Source organism: Malaclemys terrapin, chromosome 9 (genome assembly GCF_027887155.1).
Source record: "Malaclemys terrapin pileata isolate rMalTer1 chromosome 9, rMalTer1.hap1, whole genome shotgun sequence".
NCBI classification, from domain to species: domain Eukaryota; kingdom Metazoa; phylum Chordata; order Testudines; family Emydidae; genus Malaclemys; species Malaclemys terrapin.
The window spans coordinates 18,584,678-18,599,092 of NC_071513.1; the positions used below are offsets into that span (position 1 = coordinate 18,584,678).

The 14,415-nt window shown below is 47.4% G+C and overlaps 1 protein-coding gene across 3 annotated transcripts in view; it reads left to right on the forward strand.

Moving 5' to 3' along the window:
* Positions 1 to 14,415, forward strand: part of PAK3 (p21 (RAC1) activated kinase 3) — a 190,503-nt gene that overhangs the window by 78,594 nt on the left and 97,494 nt on the right. For 2 of the 3 annotated variants that reach the window (XM_054040343.1, XM_054040345.1), the window contains exon 1: positions 10,714 to 10,860. The exons of the other annotated variant lie outside the window; for it this stretch is intronic. The gene's annotated coding sequence lies outside the window, so the exon portion shown is untranslated. Of the gene's footprint in view, positions 1 to 10,713; positions 10,861 to 14,415 lie in introns of those variants that run through there. 3 annotated transcript variants of the gene reach the window in all.

Genomic DNA, 14,415 nt, shown 5'->3' on the forward strand with positions numbered 1-14,415 from the left:
GATGTTGTTGGACACTCAACTTTATTGATCTCTTTTGAAAACATTGGCCTAAGTGTTCAGTAATCAGTAGTCACTGATTTAAGCAGTCCAGGCAGCTGTGATATCACAAGCAGAAGGTTATGAATTGCTTTTCTGTTTAGCACTTTCATACCATAGTGCTTTCCAGCTGTACAATATTTAATCTTCACACCTAAAAATAAACCTAAATTAACCAAACTGCAGCCGTGTTTGTATTTGGAGTTTTAAGTCTGAATCCAGGTCTGAACCTCCGGTCTCGAGCCCATCTACGTGCAGCATTCCTGTGAAGCACCCGAGCCAGTATTCATATCCCTAGTTTTTGGAAAGAAAATGCAGATGTTTGTGAACATTTTTTGATGCTTTTTGAAGCCTGTTTAGTTGAAAATTCAGATTTTCTAAAAATAGGGACCATTCTAGAATCCGTTTGCAAAACAGAAAATACTTTTGCACAAAAAAAAGTGAAAAATTTTTGCACAAGTATTTTCATGGAAGTTTGAAAATGTTCAGTTTAGCTCTAGCTACTCTACAGATTGGGAAACTGAGGCATAGAGCAGGAGTCAATGAGCTACAGTGATTTTATGCCAACTGAGGATACAGCACTCTGTCTGAGACATTTTTGCTAGATGATGAGTTCCCAAACACTTCCCTACTTCCTCTTCTAATCACAAAAATACTTAGCCCTCACACAGCACTCTTCATACACAGATCTCAGAGTGCTTTACAAACATGGGTAAACATGACCATTTCCATAGATGGGGAAACCAGAGCCCGGAGAGGCTAAGTGACATGCCCAGGTTCGTACATTATGTCAATGGCAGAGCAAAGAATAATACCAATGTTTGGTGAAATCCTAGTTCTGTTGAAGTCAATGGGAGTTTTGCCATCGACTTCAATGCTGTCAGGGTGTCACCCTCAAGTCCAGTGCCCTGTTCACTAGGGGTATGTCTACATTTGCGCTTGCATAGATGTACCCTCGCTAGTTCTGCTCAAACTAGCACACTAAAAATAGCAGTGTAGCTGGGGTAGCACAGTCAGTGACTGGGGCTAGCGGCTTATGTATATACCTGTCTAGACCCCTTGGGTATGTATTCAGGCAGCTAGCCTAAGCCACCACCTATGGCACCCTGGCTTTTAGATCTCTGAGTAACTCCTCATCCTTGACAGCTTTTTTTTTTAAAAACAACAAAGCTAAAATTTTGTTTGCACAATGAAAACATACTGCTCCCTTTTGACTATGTGAGTCTCATGCACTAGCCCAATGCTATGATGGTTTGGGCTCCACGTCCTGCAGGGCAATATATAAATCCAAACCAAACCCCTGTTTCCATTGCAGTTTTAAAAAGAAACATTTTGAGTGGTGTTTGAATTTGTAAAACCCCATTGCAAAATTGTGAGGCAAAATTATCTGCCCAAGACAAAGAGTTGGGGACTTTCTCGCTATGTTCCTGACTCTACCACTGAATTGATGGGCAGCATTCAGCCAATCACTTCATCTCTCTGCCTCAGTTTCCCCATCTGTAAAACTGGGATAATACTACTTCCCTACTGCACAAGGCTGTTGTGAGGGTTAGTTAAGGCTTATGCAGTATTTAGAACATGCAATGTGCAATACAATATAAAGTAGTATTGCCTCAGATCATTGTCTCAGATCATCCTTTCCTGAAGGAGTGGACTCTGTGATAGGGATCTTCTTGTGGATATTCCTACACATTGTTCCTTTTAAGGGAGGCAGGATTTGAGGGTCTAGGGTCCATTATGTGTCCCATTATTATTCTGATATTTTTCCTCCTGCGTCTTAAGACCTTATAGTAGAGTTTTATACTGCTACCCATCACCATAGTATGTCAACACTACATTTAGCGGTGCTAGTTATTGGATGCGGGTTAAATGCCAGTTGATTATTAACAACAGTTACTGGGATTCAACAACTGCTTAATGAGGTGTAACAACTATATATTAAGATAGATATCTATTAAACCCAGTCTTAATAGTCAATTGGTGTTTAATTGACATATGTTAATTTTCTTATTACATCTCAATTAAATCCACAGTTGAAGCACTCAATTTTGAGTATGACCAAATTATGATTGGAGGCAAAAACATAAACTAATATATAATCACATAAGCTACAGCTGATCTTAATTGCAAACACTTTATGAATATTCGTCTACCAATGAAAGAGTAGATTTGGGGTAGGTACTTTAAAAACAATGTAGGAAAGGTGGAAAAATAATCATTCTGTCAATTAACTCTTGCAGGCAGGGATTAATGAATAGTTATTTACAGAGAGAATTTTCACAGCCACTCCCTTTTCAGCAAAATTATAAAATTTGAATTTTCTAAAAACACCCTTGAAATGAGTGTGCAACAGCAGCAACTGAGACCGCCAGGACATTTGTAAAATTCATTCTTCTGTTAAAGTTTGTTTTAGGGGGTGCAGCAGTTTACAAAACTTAGTGATGGAATTTCCCCAAGTTTGTGTGTGGATAACATACAAAGGTCTGTGACTGTGGACAGAGATAAAAAGCATGTTGTAATATAGGTCCCAACCTGTGCCCATTGCAGTCAATTGGAAAGCTCTCATTGACTTCAGTCAATGCAGGATCAAGTCTATAAGGAGGATGAGGAAAAAGACTGGGTTATATTTAGTAAAGGGGGCAAAGTAGGAATATATTGAATGTTTAGTGCCAGGGAACAGACAGTTTGAGGCAGGGGACTTGCCTTGGCTTCTCTCTCTATGTATAAATGACTACTGAGGGAGTTTCTGTTCTAACTGGTCATCCACATCTTTGATCTGATGGGATCACTTGGTAGAGCTCGACCATGAGTCCTCCTCATGGTCTACCAGCCACTTCCCTCAATAACTAGTAGTTAGGATTTATAATCCCTAAATCTCAAAGCTCTTCACAGAACTGGATAAGTATCATCATAGTATCCTTTCTACAGAGGGGGTAAGCTGAGGCACAGAGAGATTCAGTGACTTACCCAAGGTCACACAGGAAGTTAGTGGCAGAGCTAGGAGAAGCATCCAGGTCTCCTGACCCCCAGTCCCATGCCCTCTACCCTGGACCATGCTGTGTCATTGTTCACTGTGCAGGGTTTAACCACCTGGATACTGGATCATAACTGGCTCGAGTCATTTCAGTTCAATATTTGTGAATTCCGCTTGCTTCTCCTCTGCTTGGATTTCCATAGGTACCAGATCCCATAACTGAGCTTTTCTGACACACTCACGGTTGTGAAACAACCTAACTGGTTTCCATAGCTATGTGTTGTTAGGTGTTTCCTAGCTAATGAAGCACCTTTGCAAGGCAGACTGGTCCTGTGTGCCAGCAGCGACAAATGATCTCCCTACCTTTTCTGCTCACACGTTTCCCTCAGATACATTAATGATCACTAAACCTTGCTGATGGAGGGACTCCTTTTGGTGACAACCTCATTATTCGGTTATCAGGAGCTGACACTATCCAGGTTGTCACGACAACCAGCCATGATTCAAAGCTGCTCTGAAAGGTCTGAACCTCAGGCAAATAACCAGCCCTTAGCTCTCAGCAGATGCTCAACCCGTCAGCCAATCGTGGGGGAGCTGGGAAACCATGACATCATAGTCCAACCAGTCCAAAAAATTTAATTCTTAGTTTGCAGTGTTCCTCCTTGTCGCTTTTCCCCAAGCCCCAGCTCAGCACAGTGTGGCAAAACCAGTCCCCAGTGTTACTATTTCAAACCACTTCACAGCTGACTTCAAACTGGGTGAGGGGTGAATGTGTAATCAGGGACACACACACACACACACACACACACACACACACACAGAGCATTTCAGTTAACTAATTCAGGCTTGGTCAGAGCTATTGCAGAATGGTGATCAATTACAATCCAGTCAGAAGGCTGGATGCTGCTATAACACTGACAGTCATGCAGTCAGGATCCAGATCAGTTATGTTGCTTGTTTTGTTTTTTCATTTTAAGGGTCGGGGGGGGGGGATTCCTTAGCACTAATTTCCTCTGAAGTACAAAGTCACTTGCAGCACTCACTAATTATTGTAGATGGAGAGGGGGAGAGAAAACCACTGGCATCCAATTAATAGCCATGTGGTATTGCAAAGAGTATGTCAGGTTTGCCAGGGAGGTGTGATAAATGCTGTGGAACCAGTTCCATAACTATCAGAGGATACGTTTGCATATACTCCCTAATGCAAGCCAGCGAGGGATTGCTCAGTATCGCTAAGCCTGAGTTTTGACATACCTGGACTGCTGTACCTGGAGCCATAGATTTGATTAGGGTTGAATAAATGTCAGTAGTATTGACCTAAGGATTCCCAGTGGTGATGCTTCTGACTTTTGGTTGCAGAGCTTTCCTGAACTGCTGCTCCTCTAGAACAGTATTTCGCAACGACTGGTCCGTGGACCAGTGCCGGTCCCTGAGATCTCCATGACACAGTTTAGGAAGGCAGCAAGCCGATTCCTGGTATCTAAAAGGTTGAGAAACATTGCTCTAGAATTCACTCCCTGTAGAAATCAGCTTAAGCACAAATGTATAAACTTTTAGGAGAAGTTGCTCTCTTTGCCCAAGAAAGATTTGTCTCCTTGCCTGTGTGGCCAACCTCGCTGGTCTTCTGCACATACCGGGGAGCACAGTACTTAGCCTCTTTTATTGAGACCTCAAAGCTTGCAGGCACTCAGATACACAGTGGTGAGTGCCAATAAATGATTGTAGTAAGTGCTAAGTCCTTTCAGGGTGGACTGGGTATACAGGAGTTTATAGGTGCCAAGTATTATTATTATTTATTATCGCTGTGTGACGGACTATCTGATCAGATCTGAAAAGGGAGATTTCAGTTCCTTTGCAATTACTTTAAATGTCCCCAGCCTGTTTCATAAGAATAGGCGCTCACCCTGCTGATATTTCCCTTTCCCATACCTGGTTATGCACTGGTTGTCTGTCTCCCGCCAGCCCAGTGCATTTAAGTGGGGCTGTATGGATATAGCTGTCAGGAGGAATTCACTCCTGCATCAGGGCCACCGTACACTGGCTATGTCTGCATAAAGTGACTAGGAAGCAGCCATTAGGCTCCCCCAAGGAGCATCCCAGTGTAGGAGGCCTCCTCAGCAAACACGGAGTTGGTGCAGCCAGCTCTATGCTTCCACAAGAGCCCTTGGCTCAGGAGATGTGTAAGAGGCAGGCCAGAGGAGGGAGCAGACATGGTCAAGTTATGCCCTAGTTATTCCTGGCTGCTGCTATGGCCCACAGGGGCTGTGGATCAAGGTAGGGCAGCCCCTGAAGCTACTCTAACATGGGCTGGGGCTAAATTGGCCTCTGGCATTCACAGAATTGGGTGGGGGGGAAGGGCTCAGCATGCCACCTCTCAGCTGACACAGGGCTGAATTGGGTCCCTAAGATGCTTAGGGAAGGGAGGCTCTGTGTAAATGCAAACTCTGATCTACTTTTCAGATAAATGACAATTCAATACACTTATATTTTATGTAGCATTTTAAACTGGTTTTGGCACCAATGAGACTGCCAGATGAAATTAGCATCTGGCAGGGAGATATCCTCTCCTGTGCTCTGTAGGTAGGAGACAGAAATCTTGTGGTGACCCACTAAAGATTTGGAGGACCAGGTTAAGCAGGATTCTGCAGCAACATCAAAACGCATGTCTGTCCGAAGTGCCACACCAGCCGAGCAAGTCCAACCTGAACTGCAGAATTTCAGAGCCCTTGGGCCTTCCAAATTCCATGGCCATGAAACCATTCCCTGGCAGTGGAAAGCAGTTAGCCCTTGAGAATACAGAGAACAATGTTCCCTTTGTCAACATGCCTTGAAGCATACAGCGCACGCAGGACCCCTTACATGTAGCCTCCAGTGTGTGTGAACCTCAGAATGATTGGGTGGGTTTGAGGGGGGATCCACAAGTACTGTGCTCTTGGGGGGACTTTCCCAATCAGAGGCAGAGTCCCTAAATGCCAATAAAATGCCTTTTTTGTGGCTTCTTCCTCTTGATTTCTCCTATGCCACACTGCCTTTCTATCTCTCCCCATCTCCTTTCACTAGAGTTCCCATCCTTGCTGTTCCCCAAGGGGCTCCTTCTCTTTCCTACTGAGGAGGGGCTGCTCCTGAAGATGGGCCAGGGATGGTCCTGAAGGTGGGTGATGTTCCCTTTCCCCTCTCAGGGGAACTGCATAGGTATGTTTGTGCCGAGCTTGGTCCCCGTGTCTTTTACCTTCATCGTGTCTTCTCTCTAGGGTGACCAGATGAGGGGGAGAAAATATCGGGACACATGGTGGGGGAGTGCCCGCTGGCAGAGGAAAAAAAAAGCTGAGTCCTGCCGGCTGAGCAAAAAAACCAAAAACCAGTGCTGCTGGCGGATATCAGGACAGACACCGAAATATCGGGACGGTCCCGATTTTATCGGGACGTCTGGTCACCCTACTTCTCTCTGTAGCTGAACAGGTTTTTCTACCGAGATCCAGCCCCTCCCCACAACTATTCTATTCTGTTCTATTCTATTCTACCTGGGTGGTTCTTATACCACACTCACCATCACAGTATCCCTTGTGGTTGGTGACCGCAGTGGCCACTCAGTGGATAAGCTGGCTCGAATTCAGAGAGCCAGGTGGTGGCTTGAGAGTAGCTTGTGGCAGCAGCCTGGAGATGGCTAGAGGGCAGGGCTGGTGCAATTTATTTGGCGACGTAGGTGGTCGCCTAGGGCGCTAGCATTTGGGGGGCGGCATTTTATTCGGCGGCGACCGTGGTGGCCGGATCTTTGGCCGCCCCATTCGTCGTTGGCATTTAGGCGAAGGGAACTGGAGCAGAGGGGCGCGGAGAGGGTCACCTGCAGCAAGTAAGGTGGGGTGGGGAGCTGCCGCAGGGGGGGCGCCTCAGGGCGGGGGTGGGGTGGGGAGCTGCCGCGGGAGGGGGTGCCTCAGGGCGGGGAGCTGCCGCAGGGCTTGGGGATGGGGGAGGGCGCAAGGTGGAAGTTTCGCCTAGGGCGCAAAACATCCTTGCACCGGCCCTGATGGTGTGTATGGCAAGGTGGCATGGCTGTTCTACAGAGCATGTTTAGGTAACCTTGAATAGTTAGTGCCAATATTCACCAGGCCTGCCCAGCAATCTGATGGCAGTGTAAGAGGCGAATCTCTCCCCACTCAGCAGGTAGCAGGAATGGTTGTACTGGTAATTTACATATCACGGACACTGTGTCCCCCATCACAAGGGGAGTTTTGCTGGATCATGAGAGCCAGCACTGGGTGAATAATTTATAGGGAATTGCTTCTCTTTTTCTGTCAGGTAGGATGGGATTTTCAAAAGTGCCTTGCCAATAGCCTAACTTTGCTCCCTTTGAAGTCAATGGGAACAGAGTTAGACCAATGCAGAGAGCTTTTGAAAATCCCACTGCCCACAAAGAGTTTGCACTGATAGCAACTCTTGGATGAGTGAGTGAACGGCGACCCAGACATCTATATAGAGCAGGGATTCGTTTATAAATATAATTCAGACTTGCTCAGACTCCGAATCACAGTTTAACAAATAATCCACATCTTTATAGCCACCATTTAAGAATAAGAAATGTGCCCTGTTTGAAATCTCCTGGAGCTGGCACGGCGTGAGGACAAGTGCTGGTCAGAGCATTGCCTAAGATGCACAAGTACACGTCAGGAGGCAGAATCAGTGGGTGAATAAGCTCCATTCATTTAAAAAAGTCAAACGAATCATGTGACTTGATCACATGCATTTTAAAAAAAATAGATACACATATGCAAGGGCCTGGCCCGTGGACTCTGTCTGTGTTTCACAAAGACCAGGCCAGCACAGCATACGAAGGGGTAGTTTAGTCTCCTATTTGTTCTATCAAAGAACATAAAAATGTCTGTGGGACAGCAGGCAAAGAAGCCAGCATCAGAGGTTGGAGGGAGAGAGGAGACTCATTCTCCTCCTGCACTATTTAATCAGGGGCATATGCCCCCAAATCTCAGTTTTCACTAAAGTTGTAACCCTTTTGGGTGCAGAGATAACCTTCAAAATATCACCAAAGCATTGGGGGGATATTTGGCATGTGATTTATCCCAAAAGTCATGGGGGCTTTTGAATGGTCCTTGCACCACTGCCCATGGTGGGCCTTTGGGGCTCCCAAAACCCTTGGCTTTTGGGATTGTGGTTTTATGGGGACCCCCTCTAGCAGGGTCGGTGCAAGGATGTTTTGCGCCCTAGGTGAAACTTCCACCTTGCGCCTTCCCCCATCCCCAAGCCCTGCGGCAGCTCCCCGCCCCCCCCCCGAAGTATCCCCCCCGTGGCAGCTCCCCACCCCCCCTCTGCCCTGAGGCGCCTCCCCCATGGCAGCCCTTCCCCGCCCAGGGAGCCGTGCAGCAGCTCCCCAACCCAGCTCACCTCTGCTCCATCCCCTCCCCGAGCCCTGCGGCAGCTCCCCCCCCGCCTTGAGGCACCTCCTTCACAGCAGCTCCCCACACCCCCCTCCGCCCTGAGGCGCCTCCCCCATGGCAGCCCCCCCCCCGCCTGGGGAGCCGTGCGGCAGCTCCCCACCCCAGATCACCTCTGCTTCGCCCCCTCCTTGAGCCCTGCAGCAGCTCCCCATCCCTCCTCCACCCTTAGGCACCCCCCCGTGGCAGCTCCCCCCCCGCCCAGAGAGCCGTGCTGCAGCTCTCCACCCCAGCTCACCTCTGCTCCGCCTCCTTCCCGAGCATGCCGTCGCTGCTCCACTTCTCCCACCTCCCAGGCTTGCGGTGCCAATCAGCTGTTTGGCACCGCAACCCTGGGAGGGAGAGAAGCAGAGCCGGGCGGCGTGCTCAGGGGAGGAGGCGGAGCAGAGGTGAGCTGGAGCAGGGAGTTCCCCTGCGTGCTCCCCCCCACACTTGCTGCAGGTGGCCCTCCCCACGCCCCCCTGCTCCAGCTCCCTTTGCCTAAATGCCGACAATGCTGAAGATCCGGCCACTGTGGTCGCCGCCGAAGAAAATGCCGCCCCCCAAATGCTAGTGCCCTAGGCGACCGCCTAGGTCGCCTAATAGGTTGCACCGGCCCTGCACACCATATACTGTGATCATGTCAGGTCTCACAAGCTAATCAGCATTAGGTTAGATTAGTACTTTGTGGATAGAAGACTTTTGAGAAACCTCTGTGTGCAGCAGGAAGTGGTGATAGCCGTTCAGTAAGGGCTGCTCTTCTGAGTCAGAATTGATTCAGTGACCCAGCATGGTGTTGCTACTGGAGGAGCTGTCTTTTGAATGAGTTGTACAACACAGGCATGACTACATGTGGTCATTAAAGACCACATGGTGCTTTGTAGGATAGGGAGTGTTTGTTATCTTGGTCACATTTTGACTTGGGTAATTACATTCTGCTTGCGTAAATTTCTCCTGAAGTTTCAGCCAGGAAAAAGTATTCTTCATTTTTTGCCCCAAACTGTCGCGTATTGTGGCTGTTGTATTGTGCTTCATCCCAGAAGGCTCAGGGACTGTGCTTCATCACAGAGGTGGGCACATTTTAAGGGCTGCCAAAGTGATCTCAATGTACGGTTTTAAAAGGTTCAGTATAAATGTAAGGTCGTTATCATCAGTATTGTAACTAAAATGGGATGGTTTTCTGCTTTTCAAACCTATCTTGTCAGTAGGAATCCAACTTGTTGGTTTTGGAGAAGTGGCAAAATGGATCCGACTGTCTCGGAAGATTTAATTCTTCAAGCCAGAGTTCAGTGCTTTAAAATCCTAAACAGAAAGAAAGAGCAAGAAAAATAATCTGAAAAGACACTAGGGGGAAATAGGAATCTCTTCGGACTAGTCCATGGCTCATTGCACAAAAGTGTCCTCTTTATTCAGGACTGGCTGGAAGTTTGTGTAGCAAAAGAACTGCTGCAGCAAAAGCATATAGAATTCAGCAACACATGGGGATGATGTTTAGCAAAGTGGCTTATTGCGGAAACCTAAGCAAGTTTCATGAAATTTTCACCTTCTCATTGGACAAAGAGAAACCAGTGCATGAGCCAACCAAAACCTACAGATGTAAGTCAGACATACCTTTAATATGATGAAGGCCAAGGATTGAAAGAGCCCAGAATACTGAACTACCCTCTTATCCTTGCAGTTCTGGCTTGAGGTACATTGACAGGACAATGTTGGGGAAACTTGCAGTACTCCTGCCTGTGCTCAATGTGTGTTCGATGGATAAACAGTTGTCTTCATTGTCAATGGCTGTAAATCCAGCACCCTAAACCAACACTGAATTCACATGGGGAAAAAAGAGTGTAAAAAGTTGAATGCCTCAATATTCCCTCCTTTGCTGGGCTTAGGAAGTAGTTTTGTATGGCATTGGGATCCATTTATCCTTCAAAATAAACATATGAATGAAGGGGATGGTGCTGCATATAAAGGGGGGTGTGTGTTCATATGTACATATGCATGTATACACATTTCCGGATTGGGACACTTGCTATTTTTTAACCTGCTGCAAGTGAGGAGATTCTTACACCACTCCTGTGTTATTTTATTCAAGTTTCTATATTCCCTCTCCCACTTCAGCTTTCCCTGTGTTTCCTGCTTTGAAACAAAAGATTTGCCTATTCCAGCCCTCTCAGTGCTATTAGTAGTATTATTATCTGCTCTCTCTCCGCCAATGAGTGCAGCCAAAACCTGGTGACGACATGGGCTAGGGAACAGCAAGGAGGCAGTGAAGCATCCAAGCTACTAATGTTAGGATTGGAGGTCAAGAAGCTGCTCTCCACAGAGAATGGGAAGCTTGCAGATGGACTAAGCTTGGAGGGGAGGTTGCTTTTGATGACAATACCAGACCTCGAAGGTGGACAATCGGGTGCAGTATGACAGGACAAAGTGCAGGTAATGCCTTTATTTTTGCTATCAGGCTGTCAGTGCAATTGGTGCCCTATCTTGTGCTGTTCAGCTGGGAGAGGAATGGCCTATGGTTGCTTTCTTAAAGCTGCCTGCAATGAACATTACAAACAGCCATGTGTCCTGTTTAAATTTCCTTTATTGTTGCCGAGACTATATTTAAGAGAAGGAAACCATTCAACACAATTGATGCTGTGTGGGGTATTTGGTTGTGGGGAAAGGCTCTGGTGGTGTATTCTAGGCTTTGTGTATTTTTCCCCATTGTTGACACCTGTATTATTTTATTGCATCTGAATTTTTAAAAAAATGGAGATTGACATGTTCTGGCAGATAACTTCCTGGTTAAATAAAAACTGTAAAGCCTGCATTGTGTCAACTGAAGTTGTGTCAACACAGACACCAGCCGTAAAAGCTGTCTTGGTGTGTTTGAAATCAAATCCCAACAATGCAGTTTTCTAGGCTGTGCTTCTGCGGAAGAGTAAGAAAACCTATAGACTCTTTGTTATTTATTCTTCTGTCATTTGCTGGCAAAATGCACCTAATTCACCCCTTTTAATACACTTTCTTGCTAAGTTTTCCCCAAATCGATTAAATGCAGCGATTTTGGTCTCTCTCATGCACACACATGGTGGTGGTTTGTGACACCACAATGAAGCTGTCCCTGTGTTGGGTTGTCCCTTTGTCCCAGTATTGTACACTAGCCAATTGATGAAATGTTACAGCCCAGCCCTGCTGCTCCAGTCTCTTCTCCTCAGAGGGGGAGATGATTTCAACACTGGTGCCCCAAAGCCCATTCAACTTCTTTTAGAATCCAGTTTTTTCTGGTAGACTTGAACCGCATTTTGTAGAGCCAAACTCTTTTAAATATTATTCCATGTAAAGAAATATGGGGAGGAAAAGGGGAAAAGCTGTTGCTTCATATTGCACGGTGTCTGGAAATGGACATGGGCCTGAGCTGTGAAGTGCAGGTCTGGCTCTGGACTTGTCTTTGGAACCACCAGAGGCTTGGGGTGTTGGGAGCCAGGGTGTTTGAATAATAACCATTCTTGTTAATAGGGAACTTTGACGCTAAACTTACCAGGAGTTAGTACTTCTTTGGAGAGTTTGGCAAACAAGTTTGTACCTTTCATTCCCTCTTTTCTGCGCCCTCCTCCCCCAAACAAATTTTTAACCATATGTAAGGAATATTTGGGGTTTGTTTTTATTTTTCCTAATTGACCAGTAAATGCTTCTGCTTGCTGCGTGAAAGCTGGTGCAGTAGCAGTGCGAAGTGGCTAGTTAGAGATCAAACTCCACTTTGCTGGGTGACTGGGTGCTGATCTGACTCTTCCCAGCGTGATCAGCAGGACTTGCTGTCACAAGGGTGGGTGTGGGTTGGATAAGGGTTGTGGGCAAGGCAGCTGCTGGCCTGATAGGGGGAGAGAAGAAGATGCTGGGGCCTGAGGGGAAGATGAAACAAAATGCACCCCAATGTTGCCTATCTCTTGTATGAGTTAACGTTCTATGCTGAGTCTCTGTGTATGGCTGGTGGAGGGGAATGTGTGGGGACAGTGGGAAGCATCGGATAGCACTGTGACGAGAGAGGGGGTGTGGACACAGTGAGGAGTGAGGAGGATGGCAGAGAGGAGCATGGGCTTGGTGTGCAGTGGGAGTGAGGGGAAGGGGAAAGGGTGGTTAGGGCGGGCAGGTGGGAGGAAGGAAAGAGTGAGCAGGTTGAGACTATGAGGAGAAGGTGGGCAAGGGGGCAGCGTGGGAGAAGACAGGTGGGATGGGTGAGGGCTTGGAAGAGGAACTGGAGGAGGCAGGATGGGGTGTCCTGAAGGGAGTGCTGGAAGGGGGGGATGAAGTCTGTAGTGGCAGGATGAGCGAGCATGACGAGGGGACTGGAGGGTGAAAAATCTCACTCAGTCAAGGCAGCAGCTTGGGGCTGGAGAAGAGGATCGAGAGGCTGAGAGCCGGCAAACCCTACGTGCTTCCTGCCTAGGAGCCATGATGATAGCATTCCCTGTCACTGGTCTTGTTGATACTCAACTTTTTTCTTAAGATTTCCCACCATTGCTCCCAGTGGCTCTGTTCCACCAATGGCCGTAAAGGTGGGGCACTCATACAGATGGGGCAAAGGTAGCTGCCACCTTGCCATCTAGACCTGGTGTGGGCAGGCATCGATAACATGGTCCTTAAGGGACTGCTGGGCCATCTGAACTACAGCATTGACGGTAGCAACAGGGGGGAATTTTCCAAAGAAGGTCCAGTGTAGACAAGGCCCTTGTGCACTTATTTCATTCCTCGTGGAACCCGTCTGTATTGTGTTGTGAGATGGAGACAGGCAAAGAGGAAAAGCGCAATGGGCGATGAACCTGCACATGCCTCTGAAGGTGAACTGATAGTGGCAGTGACCCCAGTAATTTGGTCACTAGTTAGAATTTCTTTGCTAATAGAAATAGCAGTTAAAAAAAATCAGGCATACAGTTAAAGGAGGCTCTAAACCTGGTGAGTGCTTTGATAGGTTGCTCCACGATTGGGCAGGAATGTTGCTTTGGGCATTCAGAGAAGGGATTGATGGATTGCTCTAGGTCTGGAAAGGATGAGTGGGTGGATTTCTCTAGGGCAAGTTGTTGCTGTAGGCGTAGGAGGAAAGGGGATGCTTGAGCCCTGAACTAGTGGGTGGGATTACTGTATGTTTGGGTGGGAAGATGGAAAGGTTGCTGTGGGCTTGGGAGGATGCCTGGCTCTAGGTCTGGGCTGGTTGGAATCAGGGTAGGCTACTCCAGGACTGGGAGGAAAGTTGCCCTGGGCTAGGAGGGTGGACAATTGGGTTGGGTGGGCTAGGCCTGGGTGGGAGGATGAGACAGCTGCTCAAAGAGCAGGTCAGTGGGCTGCTCTGGGTCTTGGTAGCTTCATGGGTAGGTTGCTGTAGGGCTGAGCGGAGAGGTTGCTCTAGCCCTGTGTGTGCAGATATGCAAGGATTGCGTAGGCAATCTGATCGAGGCCCGGGAGGGGAATTGCTCTAGACTTGGACAGGTGTTCTTTGTTCTAGACCTGGGGGAATGGCTGGCTGCACTAATCCTGGATTCACTCATTTAGTTACTCATGTAGTTACTCGTTTAGTTACTAGAAGCATGTCTGAGCTGCACCTTTGCTCGTATTGGCCATGAGAAGGATTCAAAGTAACATGGGCTACTGGTTTCAGCAGCAATTTATGAGAGCTGCACCTCTGATCAGCCCAGTGGGAGGCATTCACCAGGGCAGTCTGCCTTTGTAATCATGGGCTCTGTGCCCTATGCTCAGATATGTTCCCCCCAACTCCCTCACTGCAAGCCCCTTTTAACACCTTCACCAATGAAAGGCTCCACCACCATCCTCCTTGCAATAGCCGTCTGGCAGGTTCTCATAACTCCTACAGTGCTCGGTCTCAAGGGACCTGTGGATCCGCCATTCTTTCAAATAGACAAACCCGAACAAACTCCCTGGGTGAAATCCTGGCCATACTGAAGTCGATAGGATTTTGGCTCCTCTGTCTATATTGGACGGAACCAAAATCCT